This window comes from Ovis aries, chromosome 1 (genome assembly GCF_016772045.2).
Source record: "Ovis aries strain OAR_USU_Benz2616 breed Rambouillet chromosome 1, ARS-UI_Ramb_v3.0, whole genome shotgun sequence".
Classification (NCBI taxonomy): domain Eukaryota; kingdom Metazoa; phylum Chordata; class Mammalia; order Artiodactyla; family Bovidae; genus Ovis; species Ovis aries.
The window spans coordinates 31,134,840-31,155,464 of record NC_056054.1 but is presented as its reverse complement, the minus strand read 5'-3'; the positions used below and the strand labels follow the sequence as shown (position 1 = coordinate 31,155,464).

The 20,625-nt window shown below is 40.7% G+C and overlaps 1 long non-coding RNA gene across 1 annotated transcript in view; it reads left to right on the top strand.

Moving 5' to 3' along the window:
- The window catches only part of LOC105608340 (uncharacterized), a 46,898-nt gene extending 27,107 nt beyond the window's left edge, over positions 1-19,791 (top strand). Inside the window, exon 4 of the long non-coding RNA XR_003589497.3 lies at positions 7,527-19,791. This is a non-coding gene — a long non-coding RNA (uncharacterized LOC105608340). The remainder of the gene's footprint in view (positions 1-7,526) is intronic.
- Positions 19,792-20,625: the final 834 nt, after the last annotated feature.

Sequence of the window (20,625 nt, the reverse complement as noted above, 5' to 3'; positions counted from 1 at the left end):
CACATCACTGAAACTGCCCTTATAGAAGTTACTAAGGAATTCTCTGTTGCTCAGTGTAATGATTATTTTTTATGGCTTTACTTTAACTCAGCCTTTTAGGCAGCAATCAACACAATTCAGCCTTCTGTCCTTTAAACACTCTTTTTTCCTGGCCTCCTTTTAACCCCACTTACAGGCTGCTATTTTTCTGTTCAATTTGTGTGCTCCTCCTCCTCCTCGTTCTGGCTGTGAATGCTGTTAGTTCTCAAGATTTGGCCCAGGCCTCTTCCCTCCTCATTACATTCTTAGACATTCTCATATACACCCATGATGCAAATTATGTTATTTGCAGATGACTCATAAATGTGTCTCATCAACCAAGACCTTTCCTCTGACATTTATTTTGATTCTTGCTTACTATCTTGGAGTCTCAAATGCACTGCAGTCTCAGTATGTCCGAAAAACCAACTCACTATTTCTAACCCACCTTTCACTCTGCCCAACCTTGTTGTCTTTTGGTGTTCCCTGTTTCAATGATTGGTATCACTGACATCAAGTCTAAGCAGAAACACAGTTAAGGGGAAAGGACCCACTTAACCAGTTCATCACTAGACATGTCTATTTGTAGAGTTTTAAAATATGTTTTAATTTTTATTTTATATTGGAGTATAGCTTTGATGCTGGGAAGGATTGGGGGCAGGAGAAGAAGGGGATGACAGAGGATGAGATGGCTGGGTGGCATCACCGACTCAATGGACGTGAGTCTGAATGAACTCTGGGAGTTGGTGATGGACAGGGAGGCCTGGCGTGCTGCGATTCATGGGGTCGCGAAGAGTTGGACACGACTGAGCGACTGAACTGAACTGAACTGATTGTTGGTTTTACAAGGTTGTGTTAGTTTCAGATTTACAGCAGAGTGATTCAGCTGTATGCATACGTGTATCTGTTGCTGCTGTTTAGTCACTGAGTTGTGTCCAACTCTTTTGCCACCCCATGGACTGTAGTCTACAAGGCTCCTCTCTCCATGGGATTTCCCAGGCAGGACTACTGCAGTCTTCTCCAGGGGATTTTCTCAAACCAGGGACTGAAACTGCATCTCCTGCAATGGCAGGCTTATTCTTTCCTGCTCAGCCACCAGGGAAGCCCGTACATGTATCTGTTCTTTTCTTCAAATTCTTGTCCCAATTGTTTTTGTTGTTCAGTCACTCAGTCATGTCTGACTCTTTGGACCCGGTGGACTGCTGCCTGCCAGGCTTCCCTGTCTTTCACTGTCTCCCAGAGTTTGCTCAAACTCGTGTCCACTGAGTCGGTGATTCCATCCAACCATCTCATCTTCTTTTCCCCCTTCTCCTCCTGCCCAGTTTAGGTTATTACAGAGTATTGAGCAGAGTTCCCTGTGCTATACAGTAGGTCCTTGTTGGTTATCTGTTTTAAATATAGCAATGTGTACCTGTCAATCCCAAACTCCCAGTGTATCTTCCCCCAGTCTTCCCTCCCAGTAGCCATAAGTTTGTTCTCTAAGTGTAAATCTGTTTCTGCTTTGTAAATAATTTCATTTATATCATTTTTTTTTAGATTTCACATATAAGCGATATCACATGACATTTCTTTCTCTGTCTGACTTACTTCTTTAAATATGATAATCTCTAAGTCCATCCATATTGCTGTGAATGACATTATTTCATTAGTTTTAATGGCTGAGTAATGGTCTATTGTATATATGTATCACATTTTCTTTATCCATTAATCTGTTGATGTACATTTAGCTTGCTTCCATATTTTGCTGAATTTAATTTCCATTAATTCTATTTAAAAATGCTTCTTGAATCTGTCTACTTCAAGTTCTTTTCACCTAGCAGCCAGAATGATGTTTTAAATCTCCAAATCCAATTGACTCACTAAGTTGCTTAAAATCTTTAAATGGTTTCTGTATATTTTAGGAAGAAACAAGGAGTCCATAATCTAGTCTACAGATTCTGCATGTTCTGGCCTCTACCTACCTCTCCAGTTTATTTTCTTTTGCTTTTTGTGCTTCTAGTTCATTGGATTTCTTTTAGTTCCTCCCAATCTTCATGTACTCTTCTACCAAGTACCTTAGGATATGCCTTTCCCTCTGCGTGGAACTCCCTTTCTTGCTCTTCCTCTAGCTATTGCCTATTCAGTGAAAAGACCCTGATGCTGGGAAAGATTGAGGGGAGGAGGAGAAGGGGACGACAGAGGACGAGATGGTTGGATGGCATCACCGTCTCGATGGACATGGGTTTGGGTGGACTCTGGGAGTTGGTGATGGACAGGGAGGCCTGGCGTGCTGCAGGTCACGGGGTCGCAAAGAGTCGGACATGACTGAGCAACTGAACTGAACTGACTCAGTATTCAGGTATAGGAATCATCTTTTCAATGCAAGCATTCTTTGACTTTTCAATGAAGTCAAATTTCTATTGCACACCCTGTCCTAGGCACCAAGAAGCCAATAATATGATGTAAGAGACAGTGTGTCTAAATAATTCACAGAGTTTGGTGGAACAACCAACAGCCAGAAAACCCTTAATATACTGCAAAGACTGTATTAATGTCAAAAAGCAAAAGAGGTAATATAACCCTGGGGGAAAATTCTGAGTGTATCTAGTTGTCCATTCCATGTGAACTGATTCCAGTCCCTTTTCTGGACTGAGATAGAAAAGAATACATCCTTTAAGTTAATGATCATGTGCCGTATACTTAAAGCCATAATTCATCTGCTCTCGTAAATGGTCAGTATGCTAACTGAAATTGGGGTTATAACTTGGTTCAGCTTGCAGTGGTGTGCTATCATTCTCCAGAACCTAACTGGCTGGACACATGGAGGTCTGGTAGGGAGTACCACTCCTGCATCCTTGAGGTACTTCAGAGGGATACTAATCCACTCCATCTTCCCTGGGATACAGTGTTGGTTCCATCTAGATTGATGGATAGAAGTGGGGGAACTTTAGAGACCTCCACCTGGCCCTGCTTACTGTTGTATTCCTTACCCCACGTGCTCAGTGTTATTCCAAATGCCAAGTATGTCAATATCAATTATACATTCAGGAACTGGGGAAATAACTACAGGGTGAGTGCACAGACCTTGAATACAGATTTTAAGCCAGACTGTGGCCAAGAAGGTTTCCCTGGTGGTTCAGATGGTAAAGTGTCTGCCTGCAATTCAGGAGGCCTAGGTTCAATCCCTGGGTTGGGAAGACCCTCTGGAGAGGGAATGGCAACCCACTCCAGTATTTTTGCCTGGAGAATCCCATAGACAGAAGAGCCTGGTGGGTTACAGTCCATGTGATCACAGAGAGTCAGACACTAGTGACTAACACTTTCACTTGGCCAGTTCAGTTCAGTTCAGTTGCTCAGTTGTGTCCGACTCTGCGACCCCATGGACTGCAGCACACCAGGCTTCCCTGTCTTTGGGATGCCTGGCCAAGAATCCATTTATTGCTTGACTACCTTTTGCATCCACTCTATAGAAAGTTGTGATGATACTGGGTTTCTAGGTATCCATATTAGTCTGGATTTTCCAGAAATAAAAGCAATAGGGTATATGTATATATATATATATATATATATAGAAAAAGATTTGAAGGAATAGGCTCATGTGATTATGGGGACTGGCAAGTCTGAATTCTGCAAGGCAGGCTGGCATGCTGGAGACCTAGGCAAGGGTTGATATTGTAGCTCAAGCCCAAAGACAGTCTAGAGGCAAAATTTCTTTTTCCCACAGATGACCCCTCTTTTTATTCTTAAGGCCTACAACTGATTGGCTGAGGCCCACTCAGTAATCTGCTTTGCTCAAGGTCTTCTAATTTGAATGTTAGTCATATTCAAGAAAATGCTCTCACAGCAACATCTAGACTAATATTTGGCCAAATATCTGGGCACTGTAGTCTTGCCATGCTGACACATAAAATAAAACATTACAGTATTGATGCCAAAAGTCAGATCCTATTCCAATAGTTTTCAAAATGTATTGCTATTTCTCTTTCCTCACTGTACAGTCAAGTAAATGGCCAAAGATCCCTTTGGGAAAGGCCTGGGGAATTTCAGTAGGTATTTTGTGTGGTATTTCAGGTCCTTCTTCCTGAAGATAGCCACCTCTTTAGTCAATGGTGTACTAGTTATCAATTTATTACCTCTCAGCTCTAAATTTATACATTAGTACTTATTCTATGCAGCCTGGCATGTTGCAGTCCACTGGGTCACAAAAACTCAGATATGACTGAGCAACTGGACTGAACTGAACTTATTCTATGAAATTGGATAGAAAGCTTCCTTTTAAGCATTTATTCTTTCAGTTCAATTCAGTTCAGTTCAGTCGCTCAGTCGTGTCTGACTCTTTGTGACCCCATGAATCGCAGCACGCCAGGCCTCCCTGTCCATTAAAAACTCTGGGAGTTCACTCAGACTCACGTCCATCAAGTCAGTGATGCCATCCAGCCATCTCATCCTCTGTCGTCCCCTTCTCCTCCTGCCCTCAATCCCTCCCAGCATCAGAGTCTTTTCCAATGAGTCAACTCTTCGCATGAGGTGGCCAAAGTACTGGAGTTTCAGCTTTAGCATCGTTCCTTCCAAAGAACACCCAGGGCTGATCTCCTTCAGAATGGACTGGTGGGACCTCCTTGCAGTCCAAGGGACTCTCAAGAGTCTTCTCCAATACCACAGTTCAAAAGCATCCATTCTTCAGCGCTCAGCTTTCTTCACAGTCCAACTCTCATATCCATATATGACCACTGGAAAAACTATAGCCTTGACTAGACAGACTTTTGTTGGCAAAGTAATGTCTCTGCTTTCCAATATGCTATCTAGGTTGGTCATAACTTTTCTTCCAAGGAGTAAGCATCTTTTAATTTCATGGCTGCAGTCACCATCTGCAGTGATTTTGGAGCCCCCCAAAAATAAAGTCTGACACTGTTACCACTGTTTCCCCATCTATTTGCCATGAAGTGATGGGACCAGATGCCATGATCTTCGTTTTCTGAATGTTGAGCTTTAAGCCAACTTTTTCACTCTCCACTTTCACTTTCATCAAGAGACTTTTTCGTTCCTCTTCACTTTCTGCCATAAGGGTGGTGTCACCTGCATATCTGAGGTTACTGATACTTCTCCTGGCAATCTTGATTCCAGCTTGTGCTTCTTCCAGCCCTGCATTTCTCATGATGTACTCTGCATATAAGTTAAATAAGCAGGGTGACAATATACAGCCTTGATGTACTCCTTTTCCTATTTGGAACCAGTCTGTTGTTCCATGTCCAGTTCTAACTGTTGCTTCCTGACCTGCATATAGGTTTCTCAAGAGGCTGGTCAGGTGGTCTGGAATTCCCATCTCTTTCAGAATTTTCCACAGTTTCTTGTGATCCACACAATCAAAGGCTTTGGAATAGTCCATAAAGCAGAAATAGATGTTTTTCTGGAACTCTCTTGCTTTTTTAATGATCCAGTGGATGTTGGCAATTTGATCTCTGGTTCCTCTGCCTTTTCTAAAACCAGCTTGAACAGCTGGAAGTTCACAGTTCACGTATTGCTGAAGCCTGGCTTGGAGAATTTTGAGCATTACGTTATTAGCATGTGAGATGAGTGCAATTGTGCGGTAGTTTGAGCATTCCTTGGCATTTCCTTTCTTTGGGATTGGAGTGAAAACTGCCCTTTTCCAGTCCTGTGGCCACTGCTGAGTTTTCCCTATTTGCTGGCATATTGAGTGCAGCACTTTCACAGCAGCATCTTTTAGGATTTGAAATAGCTCAACCGGAATTCCATCACCTCCACTAGCTTTGTTCATAGTGATGCTTTGTAAGGCCCATTTGACTTCACATTCCCGGATATCTGGCTCTAAATGAGTGATCACACCATCGTGATTATCTCGGTCGTGAAGATCTTTTTTGTACAGTTCTTCTTGCCACCTGTTCTTAATATCTTCTGCTTCTGTTAGGTCCATACCATTTCTGTCCTTTATTGAGCCCATCTTTGCATGAAATGTTCCCTTGGTATCTCTAATTTTTTGAAGAGATCTCTAGTCTTTCCCATTCTGTTGTTTTACTCTATTTCTTTGCATTGATTGCTGAGGAAGGCTTTCTTATCTCTCCTTGCTATTCTTTTGGAACTCTGCATTCAGATGCTTATATCTTTCCTTTTCTTCTTTGTTTTTCACTTCTCTTCTTTTCACAGCTATTTGTAAAGCCTCCTCAGACAGCCATTTTGCTTTTTTGCATTTCTTTTCCATGGGATGGTCTTGATTCCTGTTTCCTGTACAATGTCAGGAACCTCAGTCCATAGTTCATCAGGCACTCTGTCTATCAGATCTAGTCCCTTAAATCTATTTCTCACTTCCACTGTATAATCATAAGGCAAGATTTAGGTCATACCTGAACGGTCTAGTGGTTTTCCCTCTTTTCTTCAATTTAAGTCTGAATTTGGCAATAAGTTCATGATCTGAACCACAGTCAGCTCCTGGTCTTGTTTTTGTTGACTGTATAGAGCTTCTTCATCTTTGGCTGCAAAAGAATATAATCAATCTGATTTCGGTGTTGACCATCTGGTGATGTCCATGTGTACAGGGAGCAAAATGCTAAGTTTTCTCAGTAGCGGGCATTAGAGTGACACTGCAGAAGAAAAAGACTTCTTTCACTTGTTCTAACTGCTGTACATGGGTCAGTGTCTTGCTTTGCCCCAGTCATTCTCCCAGAATGAATCACCCCAGCCGAGTCTGATGCTCTTCCTTTAACTCAACGCAGACACTGTGCCCTCCAAACATCTTACCTGAAGCAGCTCCTCAGTCCTGCTGGCTTCTACCCCTTCCCCAGAGGTTTGTCTCCTACATCCCTCAAAAAGTGTGACTTTCCTGATGTACTGTGGTCTCCAGACATCCCACCTCCACTGACTCCCTTAACAGGCCACTCTCACTCCCAAATGGTTGTGTCCCCATTTGCCCAGAAACTGGACAAGTTCTGGCCTGGGAAAATCAGCACATGTCTCTGCCATTGACTGTGTTGCCACTATACCTTTTCCAACAAGATCCAAGCCCAGTCTTCAGGAGAAGACTCCCTTTGTACAAGTTTGTCTTTTCTTGGGTCCCTTCCCTCAGCTCTAGGGTACTGACATCTTATACTTAGCCTTTTATCATAGCTTTGTTATTCTTAGTATTGAACCTGCCGTTTTCAAATCGGGGCCTGGTTTCTGTCTCTTAATTGGACTTAGACTGATACAGAATGGGAATGGTCCAAGAAATTCAGGATTTGGGGATTGGGTTGATCACTGGCTTGAGTGCTAGTGCTGAGCACACAGCTGATGGAAAATGGGATGTTAGTAATCCATGACATGCTGTGGCCATCACAATTAACCCAGCTGTGGTTGATTGTGATGAAAGGCCAGATAGAGCACATGCCTTGGAAACTTGAGTGTCTACTGTGCTTGACCATTGTGGCAGTCATGATGATTAGAAGGACTGTGGTATGGGATGGATTCTTTTGAGAGCACGTCAACATTTATAGAGGAAAAGTGACAAACTCAAGCTAATTCCCATCTCCCTTACTCAGGGAAGGAGCTTTCTCCTATACCCTGTGCATGCCAACTGGTTGTGTCTTGCCTATACCCCAGAGGGTTGCTTCCTGCTTTCCCAGTGACTATGGACCAGCTGGGTCTGGGAAATCAGAGAATTTTTCATCATTTATTGGACTGCTGCTACACACGCTCCAGTGAGGTATGACATCCTATACTTGTTTGTCCTTTCTTGGTTACTCTCCCTCAGCCCCAAGGTATATTTACGTCTTATACTTACTGTTTTATGATAGCTTGAAAATATTTTGTACTGAACTTTTCTTGTTTAAATCACACTGATTTAAGGACTCAGACTGAAAAATTGGACTCCAGGTTTGGTATCTGCCACAGGTCCAGAGACTGATCAAAGAATCACCCAGGTTTACTGAGGCCATGTTCTCAGCTCTCTGTTTATTCATTCTTGCTTTCTTTAGATTAGAGGCATAAAGAATTGTGACAGATTTTCTTTTCTTGGGTTCCAAAATTGCTGAGGATGGTGACTGCAGCAGTGAAATTAAAAGACGCTTGCTTCTTGGAAGAAAAGCTATGACAAACCTAGACAGTGTATTAAAAAACAGAGACATCACTTTGCCGACAAAGGTCTGTATAGTCAAAACTATGGTTTTTCCAGTAGTCATGTATGGATGTGAGAGTTGGACCATTGAAAAGACTGAGTGACAAAGAACTGATGCTTTCAAAATGTGGTCCTGGAGAAGACTCTTGAGAGTCCCTTGGAGAGCAAGGAGATCAAACCATTTGTTCCTAAAGAAAACCAACCCTGAATATTCATTGGAAGGGCTGATGCTGAAGCTGAAGTTCCAACACTTTGGCCACCTGATGCAAATAGCTGACTCATTGGAAAAGACCCTGATGCTGGGAAAGATTGAAGGATAAGAAGGGGGCAACGGAGGATGGGTTGGTTGGACAGCATCATTGATTCAATGGACGTAAGTTTGAGCAAACCCAGGGAGATAGTGAAGGATGGAGAAACTTGGCATGCTGCAGGCCATGGGGTCACAAAGTGTCAGACATGAATGAGTGAGTGAACAACAACAACAACAACAACAATAATAGATTTGAATGCTATAATTTCCTTTAAAAAATGATAGTTATGAGTGGAGTACCTATAATACATTAAGTGAAAAAAAACAGAATAGAAACTTACATTTATATGCATACTATTATAATTAATTTTTAAGACTCAAAAGCATAAGAATAATATTAGAAGGAAATACTATATACTAAAATGTGGAAAGTGATTGTACTTAGGTGGTGGGAATTAGGTAATGTTTTTTTCCCCCATTTAGTGTGAGTGCTTTCACTGCCTTAACCCAGCCCCAATCTCTGGCTGGGAACCCAAGTCCCATTCCAAGCCATTGCAGATTGAGGCCATCTGAGATCAAATGTTCCAGGTAATCTGTACTTTGATAGTATATAAAAGCCAAATGTAAATAACCTGCATACATATGGGTAGGTCTTCCCCTCAGTGCCTTGGTTTCCCATTGTGTAAAATGGAAATTTTGATAGTATCTGACATACTAATGTGGGCATCTCAAGTGGCATTAGAGGCAAAGAACATGCCTGCCAATGAAGGAGATATAAGAAACATGGGTTTGATCCCCTGCAGGAGGGGATAGCAACCCAATCTTACCATTCTTGCCTATAGAATCCCATGGATAGAAGAGCCTGGAAGGCTATAATCCATATAGTCGAAAAGAGTTGGACCAGACTGAAGCAACTTAGGATGCATGTATGCACATCATACGAATACACTGTGTGAATTAAATGGGATAAAGTGTATTTAACCATTTAGCAGTCTCATGCCTTGAACATAGTCAGTACTTTCCCCCTTCCCAACAGGACCACTGTTGCTCTTGTGCAGAACAATTTATTACACTATATTAAGCAACACTCCTGAGTACTACCCATTAAATATATATAACAACCTCTAGTTATAGTGACTACTAAAAAATATTATCCCATGTTTCTAATATCTCTAGTTAAAAACCACATGTATAAGAGTTATGGATCAGGAGGCCCAGGAATAGATATGAATGTAAAGGCTCTTTTTCCCTCTATTTCTTTGGTGAAAAAAATCCTTTACATTCAAAACCAAGCAGGAACAAAATCAATGTGGTTTAGTGAAAAATCATAGGACTAGAAATGAGAAGATCTGGGATTAAAAAAATAATAATAACTTATTTAAACTAAGTGAGTGAGTGTCGCTCAGTCATGTCCGACTCTTTGAGACCCCATGAACTGTGTAGCCCACCAGGCTCCTCCATCCATGGGATTTTCCAGGCAAGAATACTGGAGTGGGTTGTCATTTCCTTCTCCAGGAGATCTTCCCAACCCAGGGATTGAACCCAGGTCTCCTGCATTATAGGTAGACGCTTTACTGTCTGAGCCACCAGGGAAGTCCATTGAAACAAAAACAAACAAAAACCAGATCATCTCAAATCTTGGATCTTGGTCTTTCTTTATTTTAGGCAAGTTCCTTAGTGTCTCTAGAATAATTTGCTTCTTATAAAATGAGGTCCAAACTACAACTAAGAGTTCTAATGACTCCAAGATTTGATAATTTTTATGCATTAAAGGAATAATTCTGCTGAGATACCTTTTTTCTGTGGCAAAGGTAGACACTCAGACCAGTTTTGCAACTTGTAAATTACAGAGGGGAGGAGTGTAGATTTTATCACCCTTTCTCCTATTTGGACATAATCAAATAATCTAGAGGTCAGATGACAAAGCCTAGGAAGAATGTCAACAGCCTCCCCAGCTTTTTCAGATGAAGATTTTTATTGGTCTGCATGAACTCACAGTCTCGTGTTTTCGTCTTTAGCTCTCTTTCTGTTTGGATGACTCTGTTTTGCCTGCTTTAGGATACTAAGCTTCCTTTTTCATTTGCCTATGCATCTTAGAAATCTGAGCATTTAAGTTAGCTACTGAATGTGAAGCATTAATCCTTCACGACAGAATGTAGTTTCTAGGGAGTTCTCCCATTACGTTGCTGAAATGTAAAACACTTACTATGAATTGATTGTCTTATTTGGGACTTCATATACATTCTTTGGCGGAGAAGGCAATGGCACCCCACTCCAGTACTCTTGCCTGGAAAATCCCGTGGACGGAGGAGCCTGGTGGGCTGTAGTCCATGGGGTCGCTAAGAGTCAGACACGACTGAGTGACTTCACTTTCACTTTTCACTTTCATGCATTGGAGAAGGAAATGGCAACCCACTCCAGTTTTCTTGCTTGGAGAATCCCAGGGACGGGGAAGCCTGGTGGGTTGCCATCTACGGGGTTGCACAGAGTCAGACACAACTGAAGCAGCTTAGCAGCATACATTCTTTGGAGGGTTTCCCTGGTAGCTCAGATGGTAAAGAATCTGCCTGCAATGCCGGAGACCTGGGTTTGATCCCTGGTTTGGGAAGATCCCCTGGAGAAGGGAACGGCTACTCACTTCAGTATTCTTACCTGGAGAATTCCATGGACAGAGAAGCCTGGTGGGCTACAGTTCATTGAGTCGCAAAGAGTTGGACATGACTGAGTGACTAACACTTTTCCTTTCATGCATTCTTTACTTAATCTGCCCAGGAATAGAGCAAAGCAGAGCTAGTCTTATTCTATGGACCAGGAAACAGGGACAGGGAGATGAAATAACTTGCCCATGATGACACATGCTAGTAAACAGTTCAGTCTGTCTGACTCTGTACAATCCTAATATTGACAGTAATCAAATGAATCATTTAGGTAGTTCAAGGTAGACATCACTAATCCTCCAAATTTAAAAATAAAATAGAAATATGTCCTATTAAGGGTTAAGAAACTTTCTCAAACCTTAGTCTTAGTATTTTCTCCTGTGTCTCCTGCCCTATTATAAGAGAATCTGTATCAGATCTTAAAATGTAAATAACTACTGATTATCCCAGGGGAATGAACTAGAAAGAATACTCAAGAAAAGACACAAACTTTTATGTGTGATTACCTTGAGGCAGTGACTTTGTCTTTATGCCAGCTCACAGATTAAGGCAACAGACAAGACATTTTGCCCAGATTCAGCCATAAGATGAATTTTCTTTATGACTATATTGCAATCTGGATTAAAAAATGGTAAAATGACTTTAAATAATGCTGTTAAAAAAAGGGAAGACCTTAAAAATGAATAAATAGCCTTGTCTTTCTCATAAAAGATTGAGTGACTCTAAAGTGACTTTGTGTAAACCCTTCCTTCTTGTTACTATGGGACTACCATTAATATTGTTAAGCTTTCTCAGTGGGCTCACCAGGATCCCAAGTCCCCGCATTTGTCTGCCTTTCCCATGGGGATCCTTGATGAAGTTTTTTCCTGGTGCTACAGCTGCTCCAGGTGTCCCTGCTGTTTTAGCACTTGCTGGGCTCATTCTGAAATTCCTGCTGCTTCCCTTGCTGGTATCATTAGTCATGCCTGCGAATGGAAAAAGAGTCCTTTCCTTCCAGCATTTATGGGTTTGTATTTGGCTCACAAGGGGCTTTATCAGTTTTTCTTCATTGGCTGGAATGAAACACATTTGACAGTGATTCAATGTCCTTTTTTTCTTTTTATTTTGTTCAGTTGCTCAGTCATGTCCAACTTTGTGACCCTATGGACTGCAGCACGCCAGGCTTCCTTGTCCTTCACCATCTCCCTGAGCTTGCTCCAACTCATTCCATAGAGTCGGTGATGCCATCCAACCATCTCATCCTCTGTCGTCCCCTTCTCCTCCTGCCTTCAATCTTTCCCAGCATCAGGGTCTTTTCTAATGAGTTGACTCTTCCTGTCAGGTGGCCAAAGTATTGGAACTTCAGCTTCAGCATCAGTCCTTCCGATGAATATTCAGGATTGATTTTTAAAACTATTCCAAATTGAGCCCCAACCTGTCTTAGTTTTTTCTGACTTCAAGTTGATTTTACCCCATAGAAATTAGAGATGGTCTTTATCTCCCTTCGCTCCTTTTAGCTTGAGGTTTAAATGCCCTCATGATGGATTTCATGCAATCATGTTTAAAGTTTACTTCACACTTTCTCAAGAGCCCTAGGATCCACAGCAAATATCTGTGAGCACCTCGGGGACAATTTTTTTTTTTGTCCTAAAACCTACCAAGAGTCAATGTTCAACTGATGTTCATTTTAATGAATGGATGATTTGATGAAACATAGCTGTTAAGTAAGCATAGTAGTTATGCTACATAAGAAAAGTGTGGAGCACAGTCCATAGGTTCGATAAGTCATATACATGGCTTAGCAACTAAACAGCAGCAATAACAATTTGTCTTAATGATTGTTACTTCACGTTTTTAGTACTAGTAATGATAAAGATCAGAACCCAAGTGGCGCTAGTGGTAAAGCACCTGTCTGCCAGTTCAGGAGACATAAGAGATATGGGTTTAATCTCTGGGTTGGGAAGATCCCCAGGAGGAGGGCATGGCAGCCCACTCTAGTATACTTGCCTGAGAATTCCATGGACAGAGGAGCCTGGCGGGCTACAATCCTTGGGGTTGCAAAGAATCAGACATGACTGAAGCAACTTAGCACAGCACAATGGTAAAGAGTGACATATACAGTTTAATAATTATAAATATAATATCACTATAGATATGTTTCTGAAAATATTCTCAGAATTTATCCACTGTCCCATGCTAAGGCTCTCCATATTTTTAACCACATGGCTGCCTACTAGGACTGCTATGCTTTACAAGCCCAGGAGCCTTCATGTGTATCCATGTGGATGGAGACCCTGAGATTGTGTGGCCATGTGTGGTAGCCCTAAGGTTACATACATTTTCAGAATTTTTATGGACCTATTTCTCTGTCCCCTTATTTGAAAATTATACAACATACCTCTCTAGTCCAATCCCTATCAAATCTTAGCATTTACTAGAAATCAGCTCAATTATTCCATCAAAGCACTTGATCATTTTAACAGTAAAAATAATAATAGAATGTCTTATCAGAAATTAGGTTTTTTAAAAGATGATTTTTTAAAATATGATTATTTTAGTTTGCAAAGAATTTCCACATTCATTATTTCATTGTATTTCCACATCAACCCAGCATGTAGGATTGGTAATTCTCACTTGATCACACTGGGAACTAAGGCTTAAGAAGAGACAGCAACTTGTCCAAAACCACACAGCTACTTAGTGACTGTTTGGGATTCAAACTGCCATGATATTTGCTATGATATTTCTATTATTCTAGTTTTTTCAAATATCAGAAATACCTTATCTATGCCAGAGAGAATTCCAGTGTTCTCATTGGCATATATAAAATCAAAGGATGTAGAATGATAAAAACTCAAAAACAGCAGAAAAACTACTCACAAACATCAGAAGGGTCTTCCTGGGAAAATTCTATTTATTGTACATTAAACGTTTTAAAATTCATTTTGCTATAGATAGTTGATTGACTCATACATTAATTCAGTATAAACTTGGGGGATATCTGTTATCGACAAGGCAATGAACTGAACACTATGAAAACTGTAAAAATGTGTATGACAAGATCACTGACCTCATGAAAATGTACAATATTCTAGTGCACAGATAACTATAATAGCAGATAGAATGTTACAGATACTACCAGAGATGTGAGTACAGTATTGTAAGAAATTAGCAGAGGGAAAGGGGAGGCAGCATAATTTTAGATTTTAATGTTCATCTACATTGATATGTATTACTCTTTTAAGATCCACTTAAAAAATATTTTTTTTTTCACTGCACTGGGTCTTTGTTACTGTGTGTGGGCCTTTCCTAGTTGTTGCAAGTGGGTACTATTTGCTAGCTGTGGTGTGTGAGCTTCTCATTGTGGTGGCTTCTCTTGTTGAAGAGCACAGGCTCTGGGATGTGCAGGCTCAGCAGTTGGCACATAGGCTTAGTTGCCCTGTGGCATGTGAAATCTTCCCAGACTAGGGATTAAACCCATATCCCTGCAGTGGCAGGTGGATTCTGAGTCACTGGACCACCAGGGAAGTCCCATTTACTTGCTTTTTAAAGAAGAGATTATCACATTCATGGAAGAGAAACAAAAATATGAAAGTGACCATATAGTCCAGCTTCTCTTATTTTTTGCTCAGTGAATTAACAGAAGAAAAAGTAGCTTTCTTCCCCAGCAAACTTTCAGGGAAATGATGTAAACTGGGGAAAACTAGGTTTAAGTTAAGATAAGCAAATGGAAAGAGTTTTAGAGCTGGGAAAGGGATCTTGGTTATTATCTTGTACAACCCATCTCCCTCCCAATTTTAAAGATGAAGAAATTGATGAAGAAACCAATGAAGATACTAAAAATCACATAACCAATTGGAACTGAGATAGAACTAACATTCGTGTCTTCAGACCCCTTGCTGTTTTCACTGATTCATTGACAGTATGTAAAATACTGTCAGAGACATAAAGAGAGTTAGATTATCTTTATTGGATAGTCACAGGTACACCTTTATACATACTCAGTTCAGTTTAGTCGCTCAGTCACGTCTGGTTCTTTGCGACCCCATGAACTGCAGCACGCCAGGCCTCCCTGTCCATCACCAACTCCCGGAGTTCACCCAAACTCATGTCCATCGAGTCGGTGATGCCCTCCAGCCATCTTATCCTCTGTTGTCCCCTTCTCCTCCTGCCCCCAATCGCTCCCAGCATCAGGGTCTTTTCCAATGAGTCAACTCTTCGCATGAGGTGGCCAAAGTTATTGGAGTTTCAGCTTTAGCATCAGTCCTTCCAAAGAACACCCAGGACTAATCTCCTTTAGAGTGGATTGGTTGAATCTCCTTGCAGTCCAAAGGACTCTCAAGAGTCTTCTCCAACACCACAGTTCAAAAGCATCAATTCTTCAGCACTTAGCTTTCTTCACAGTCCAACTTTCACATCCATATATGACCACTGGGAAAACCATAGCCTTGACTAGATGGACCTTTGTTGGCAAAGTAACATCTCTGCTTTTGGATATGCTATCTAGGTTATACATACTAGGCATTCACTAATTGTTCACTGAATGAATAAAAAATTGGTAATATCTTATTTGATGTTATAAGGACAAACAAAATGATATCTACTATATACATCTGTCTACTTGACATCCTGAATAACTAATAGGTTATTAACTAATAAGTTAAGTCGCTCAGTTGTGTCCAACTCTTTGCGACCCCATGGACTGTGGCCCACCAGGCTCCTCTGTCCATGGGATTCTCCAGGCAAGAATACTGGAGTGGGTTGCCATTTCCTTCTCCAGGGGATCTTCCCAACCCAGGGATCGAACCCAGGTGTCCCGTATTAGAGGCAGATGCTTTAACCTCTGAGCCACCAGTTGTTGAGTCACTAAGTTGTGTTCAACTACTTGCGACCCTATAGATTGCAGCGTGCCAGGCTTCCCTGTCCTCTGTCTCCCACAGTTTGCTCAAGTCCTAATTGCTCAAGTTACTCTAGTCATCCTGAGTAACTAGAAGGAGAGGTCTGTCATCCGTAGGTAAGAAGAACTGAGAGGAAGCAGGTCTCAGGAGTGAAGATCAGGAGTTCAGTACTGGACATGGACCTATTAGTTAGTAGTTAATAACCTGTTAGAATTTGAACAAACGTTACTCAGGCTAAAAGTCCTGAGTCGTCTTTGATGTCTGTCTTTTTCTCCTCCTACACATCCATCTTGTCAACAAATTCTGATGGTTCTACCTTCAAAGTATCTCCAGAATTTGACCTCTGTCATCACCTTTTATTCAGTACTGCCTTAAATCAACCCACAACTGCTTTCTCTTGGATTACTGCAATAGTCTCTAAACTAGATTCCCTCCTTGTGCCTTTGCCCACATCCGGTCTACTTTCAAACAGCCAGAATGAGAAAGATCGTATGATATCCCTTATAGGTAGAATCTAAAAAAGAAATGATACAAATGAACTTCTTTATAAAATGGAAAGAGATTTACAGACTGAGAAAGTAAATGTATGGTTGCCAGGGGGAAAGATGAGGGGAAAGGATAGTTAGGAAGTTTGGAATGGACATGTACAAACAGCTATATTTAAAATGGATAATCAATAAGAACCTCCGTGGAGATAGCACATGGAACTCTGTTCAATGTTATGTGGCAGCCTGGATGGGAGGGGAGTTTGGGGGAGAATGGATACGTGTATATGTGTGGCCAAGTCCCTTTGCTGTTCACCTGAAACTATCACATCGTTAATTGGCTATACCCCAATACAAAATAAAAAGTAGAAACAAAACAAACAAAAAAACCCCAGCTAGAATGAATCTTTAAAAAATTAAGTTAGATCATCACTCCTCCAACTCCAGCTCTAAAATAGATTTTCATTTTACTCTGAAAAAAGGCTAATGTCCCTTTCATGAAACAAATGTTTACAGCAGCTTTAGTCATAATAACCAAGAAGTGGAAACAACTCAATGTCACTAAATAAAATGTGGTGTACCCCTAAGGTGGAGTAATAATTGGAAAGAAAAAAGTTAAAGATTAATACATGCTACAACTTGGATGAACCTTGAAAATATTGCCCAAGTGAAAGAAGTTAGTAAAAAAAGACCATATACTGTACAACTCCCTTTACATGAAATCTTCAGACTAAGCAAATCCATAGATTAGTGACTATTTAAGGCTGGATGGATTGGAGGAAATAGAGATGACAGCTAAAGTGTACAAGTTTCTTTTTTAAAAAAACTATTAAAGTATAGTTGATTTACAGTGTTCTGTTAATTTCTGCTGAACAGCAAAGTGATTCAGTTGTATATGTGTATATATTTTCAGGTTTCTTTTGAGGATGATAAAAATGTTCTAAAATTGTGGTTATGACTGCTCATCGCTGTGCATATATTAAAACCATTGAACTGTACACTTTAAATGAGTGTATTTTATGGTGTGTAAATTACATCTCTATAAAGCCATTAAAAATAGAAGTATTAAAGGGGAAAAGAACATAATAAAAGGGGCAGTGCATGTAAAGACCCCAAATTGGGAAAGGACTTAACGTCTATAAGGAACAGAGGGAAAGCCAATGTCCCCAGAATGTATGAACAAGGTGGGAAATAAGCTGAAGAGTTAGTTAGGGACCATATCAGGCAGGATTTTAAATTTTATCATAAGCCTCAAAGTTTAAAAAGCAGGTAAATGACATAATCAAATTTATGTTAAAAAAATCATTTTGGTTGTTGTGTGGAAAATTGTGTGTGTGTGTATGCTCATTCACTTAATCATGTCCAACTCATTGCAACCCCATGGACGGTAGCGTCAGGCTCCTCTGTCCATAGGATTTTCCAGGCAAGAATACTGGAATGAGCAGCCATTTCCTTCTCCATGGGATCTTCCTGACCCAGGGATAGAACCCATGTCTCTTGAGTCTCCTGCATTGGTAGGTGGATTCTTTACCAGTGAGCTGTCTGAGAAGCCCAAAGTGGGCAAATGTAGAAACAGAGCAATTAAAAGGTTATTGTAATAGATTAGAAAGAAAGGATGGCTGACATTGAGACAGGGATAAGAGACAGATTTTGTGATCTACTTTGGAGGGAGAATCAATGAAAGTAGGTGATTGATTGGATGTAGAGCATGAGGTAGCTGGAGATTCTGTTTACTCAGATGGAGACTCCTAAAGGTAGAGTGGTTTGGGATATTGTATTTCTGGACATTCTTAATTTGAGATGCATTTGAGAACAACCCAGTGTCTATGTACATGGGTAGTTTGATAGATGGTTTAGATTGGGTTCAAATATGGGCTCTGCCATTTACTAACTCTGTGACACTGAGAAAAATTACTTTTTTTCCTGATCCCTTCACCTGTTAATGGAAATAACAATAACCTCTAATAGCCAAATAATAGCATACTGGGTTATTAGAGCTTGTTGGTTAAGAGCACAGATGGTGGACCCCAACTCTCTGTTTTGGATCCTGGCTCCATCATGACTATTGTTGTGTGACCTTGGGCAAGTTATTTAACCTCTTTGAATCTCATTTTCCTAAACCCCAAATGGGGTTAATAAAAGCCCTTGTTTCTTAGGGCCTTTAATTAGTATATGCATTAGATAATGCCAAGCAAAGTGCTTTGGACTTGGCATATAAGCACAATGTAAGTGGTAGCTATTACTATTATTTCACAGGGTTAACATGAAGAGTTGAGCTAATACATATGGAAGATACTACTGTATTGTCTGAAGAATGGGACTAAAATTTCTTTATTTGTCCACCTGAATTTTGTCTTAATCAAAATTTTACTTTTATCCTGATTGGATCAACCCAAGATATTCTCTCCTAAGGGAAAGCACACTACACTGCCCAACAATCTAAGATGGGAGAGAAAGGCCAGTTAACATTGTTGAAGAGAGGACAAAAGATGGGGAAAAAACAATGTCTAAGGGGAGAAACAGTCTAGGCTGGGGAGACAGAATGCCAATAGCAAACTTGGAATTCATCTTAAACAGTAAAGCAGACTGTAGTTCCTAAGGAACTGTAGTTTGTGAAAAAAGGAGAGTTGGGCTGGCCTGGGACACTGATGCTAAGAGACGAAACCCTACAGCCATGTCTCGTATCTAACAAATATCAATAGAGCAGGCCTCCTACAGTGAGGACTCTGGCTTGACAATATTTAAAATTATCATTAACTCTTCCTGAAGTGTTCACGAGTGCCATCCCAGGTAGTCATTCATTCATTCACTTGCTTGTTTGATTATTCACTAATTCAATTATTTACTAAGTTGGTTATTTACTAATTCAAACAAGTATTTGTCAAGCGCCAATCACTAAGGAGACACAAGGCAAAAAAGAAAAAAGACATAAATTCTTTTCAGAATTTGAAATCTAGTGGAGAGAGATAGGAAAGAAACAGCATAAATTCTATGGGACAAAAGGTAATGGCATCAGGAGAGATGCAGATATGGTAAATAAAGTAAAGGGCTGAAGGAGGACAACATTTCAACAGAGAGAACACTCAGGGCAAAGGCCTCACATTATCTTGCCTCTACCATTCTGTATATTTCCCTACCCTCTAATGTTTAAAGAAAGAAAAGATTTTTTGGACTGAAGAAAGTAATGTACTTAGTAAATCAAGCTATTAGTTTCTTAGGGCTGCTTTGAGCAGCTTTTATTTTCAACGCTTTGTTTGAGAGATTCATCCATTCTCCTCTGTGTGGATGCAGATCATTCTTTTCGCCGCTGTATAGTATTCCACTGTATAATGTATGCTAATTCATTTAGTTATTCTATTTTTGATGGTCGCTTGGGTTGCTTCCATTTGTGAGCTATCATGAATAAAGCTGCTCTGAACTTTCTTGTGTAAGTCTTTTGATAGACATATGCCTTCGTCTTTGTTGGGTCATAGGAGATGTATATATATACATGTGAAAGTGAAAAGTGAAAGTGAAGTTGCTCAGTCATGTCCGACTGTTTGCATGGACTATAGCCTACCAGGCTCCTCTGTTCATGGAAATTTCCAGGCCAGAGTACTGGAGTGGGTTGTAATTTCCTTCTCCAGGGGATCTTCCGGACCCAGGGATCAAACCTGGGTCTCCTGCATTGCAGGCAGATGCTTTACCATCTGAGCCACCAGGGAAGCCCTATATATATATATGTATATATATATATATATGTATATGTATATGTATATGTATGTATATACATCAGTTCAGTTCAGTTCAGTCGCTCAGCCATGTCTGACTCTTTGCGACCCCATGAACCGCAGCACGCCAGGCCTCCCTGTCTATCACCAACTCCCGGAGTCCACCCAAACCCATGTCCATTGAGTCAATGATGCCATCAAACCATCTCATCCTCTGTCTTCCCCTTCTCTTCCTGCCCTCAATCCTTCTCAGCATCAGGATCTTTTCCAATGAGTTGGCTGTTTGCATCAGATAGCCAAAGTATTGGGAGTTTCAGCTTCAACATCTGTCCTTCCTATGAACACCCAGGACTGATCTCCTTTAGGATGGACTGGTTGGATCTCCTTGCAGTCCAAGGGACTCTCAAGAGTCTTCTCCAACACCATAGTTCAAAAGCATCAATTCTTTGGCGCTCAGCTTTCTTTATAGTCCAACTCTCACATCCATACATGACCACTGGAAAAACCATAGCCTTGACTAGATGGACCTTTGTTGGTAAAATAAT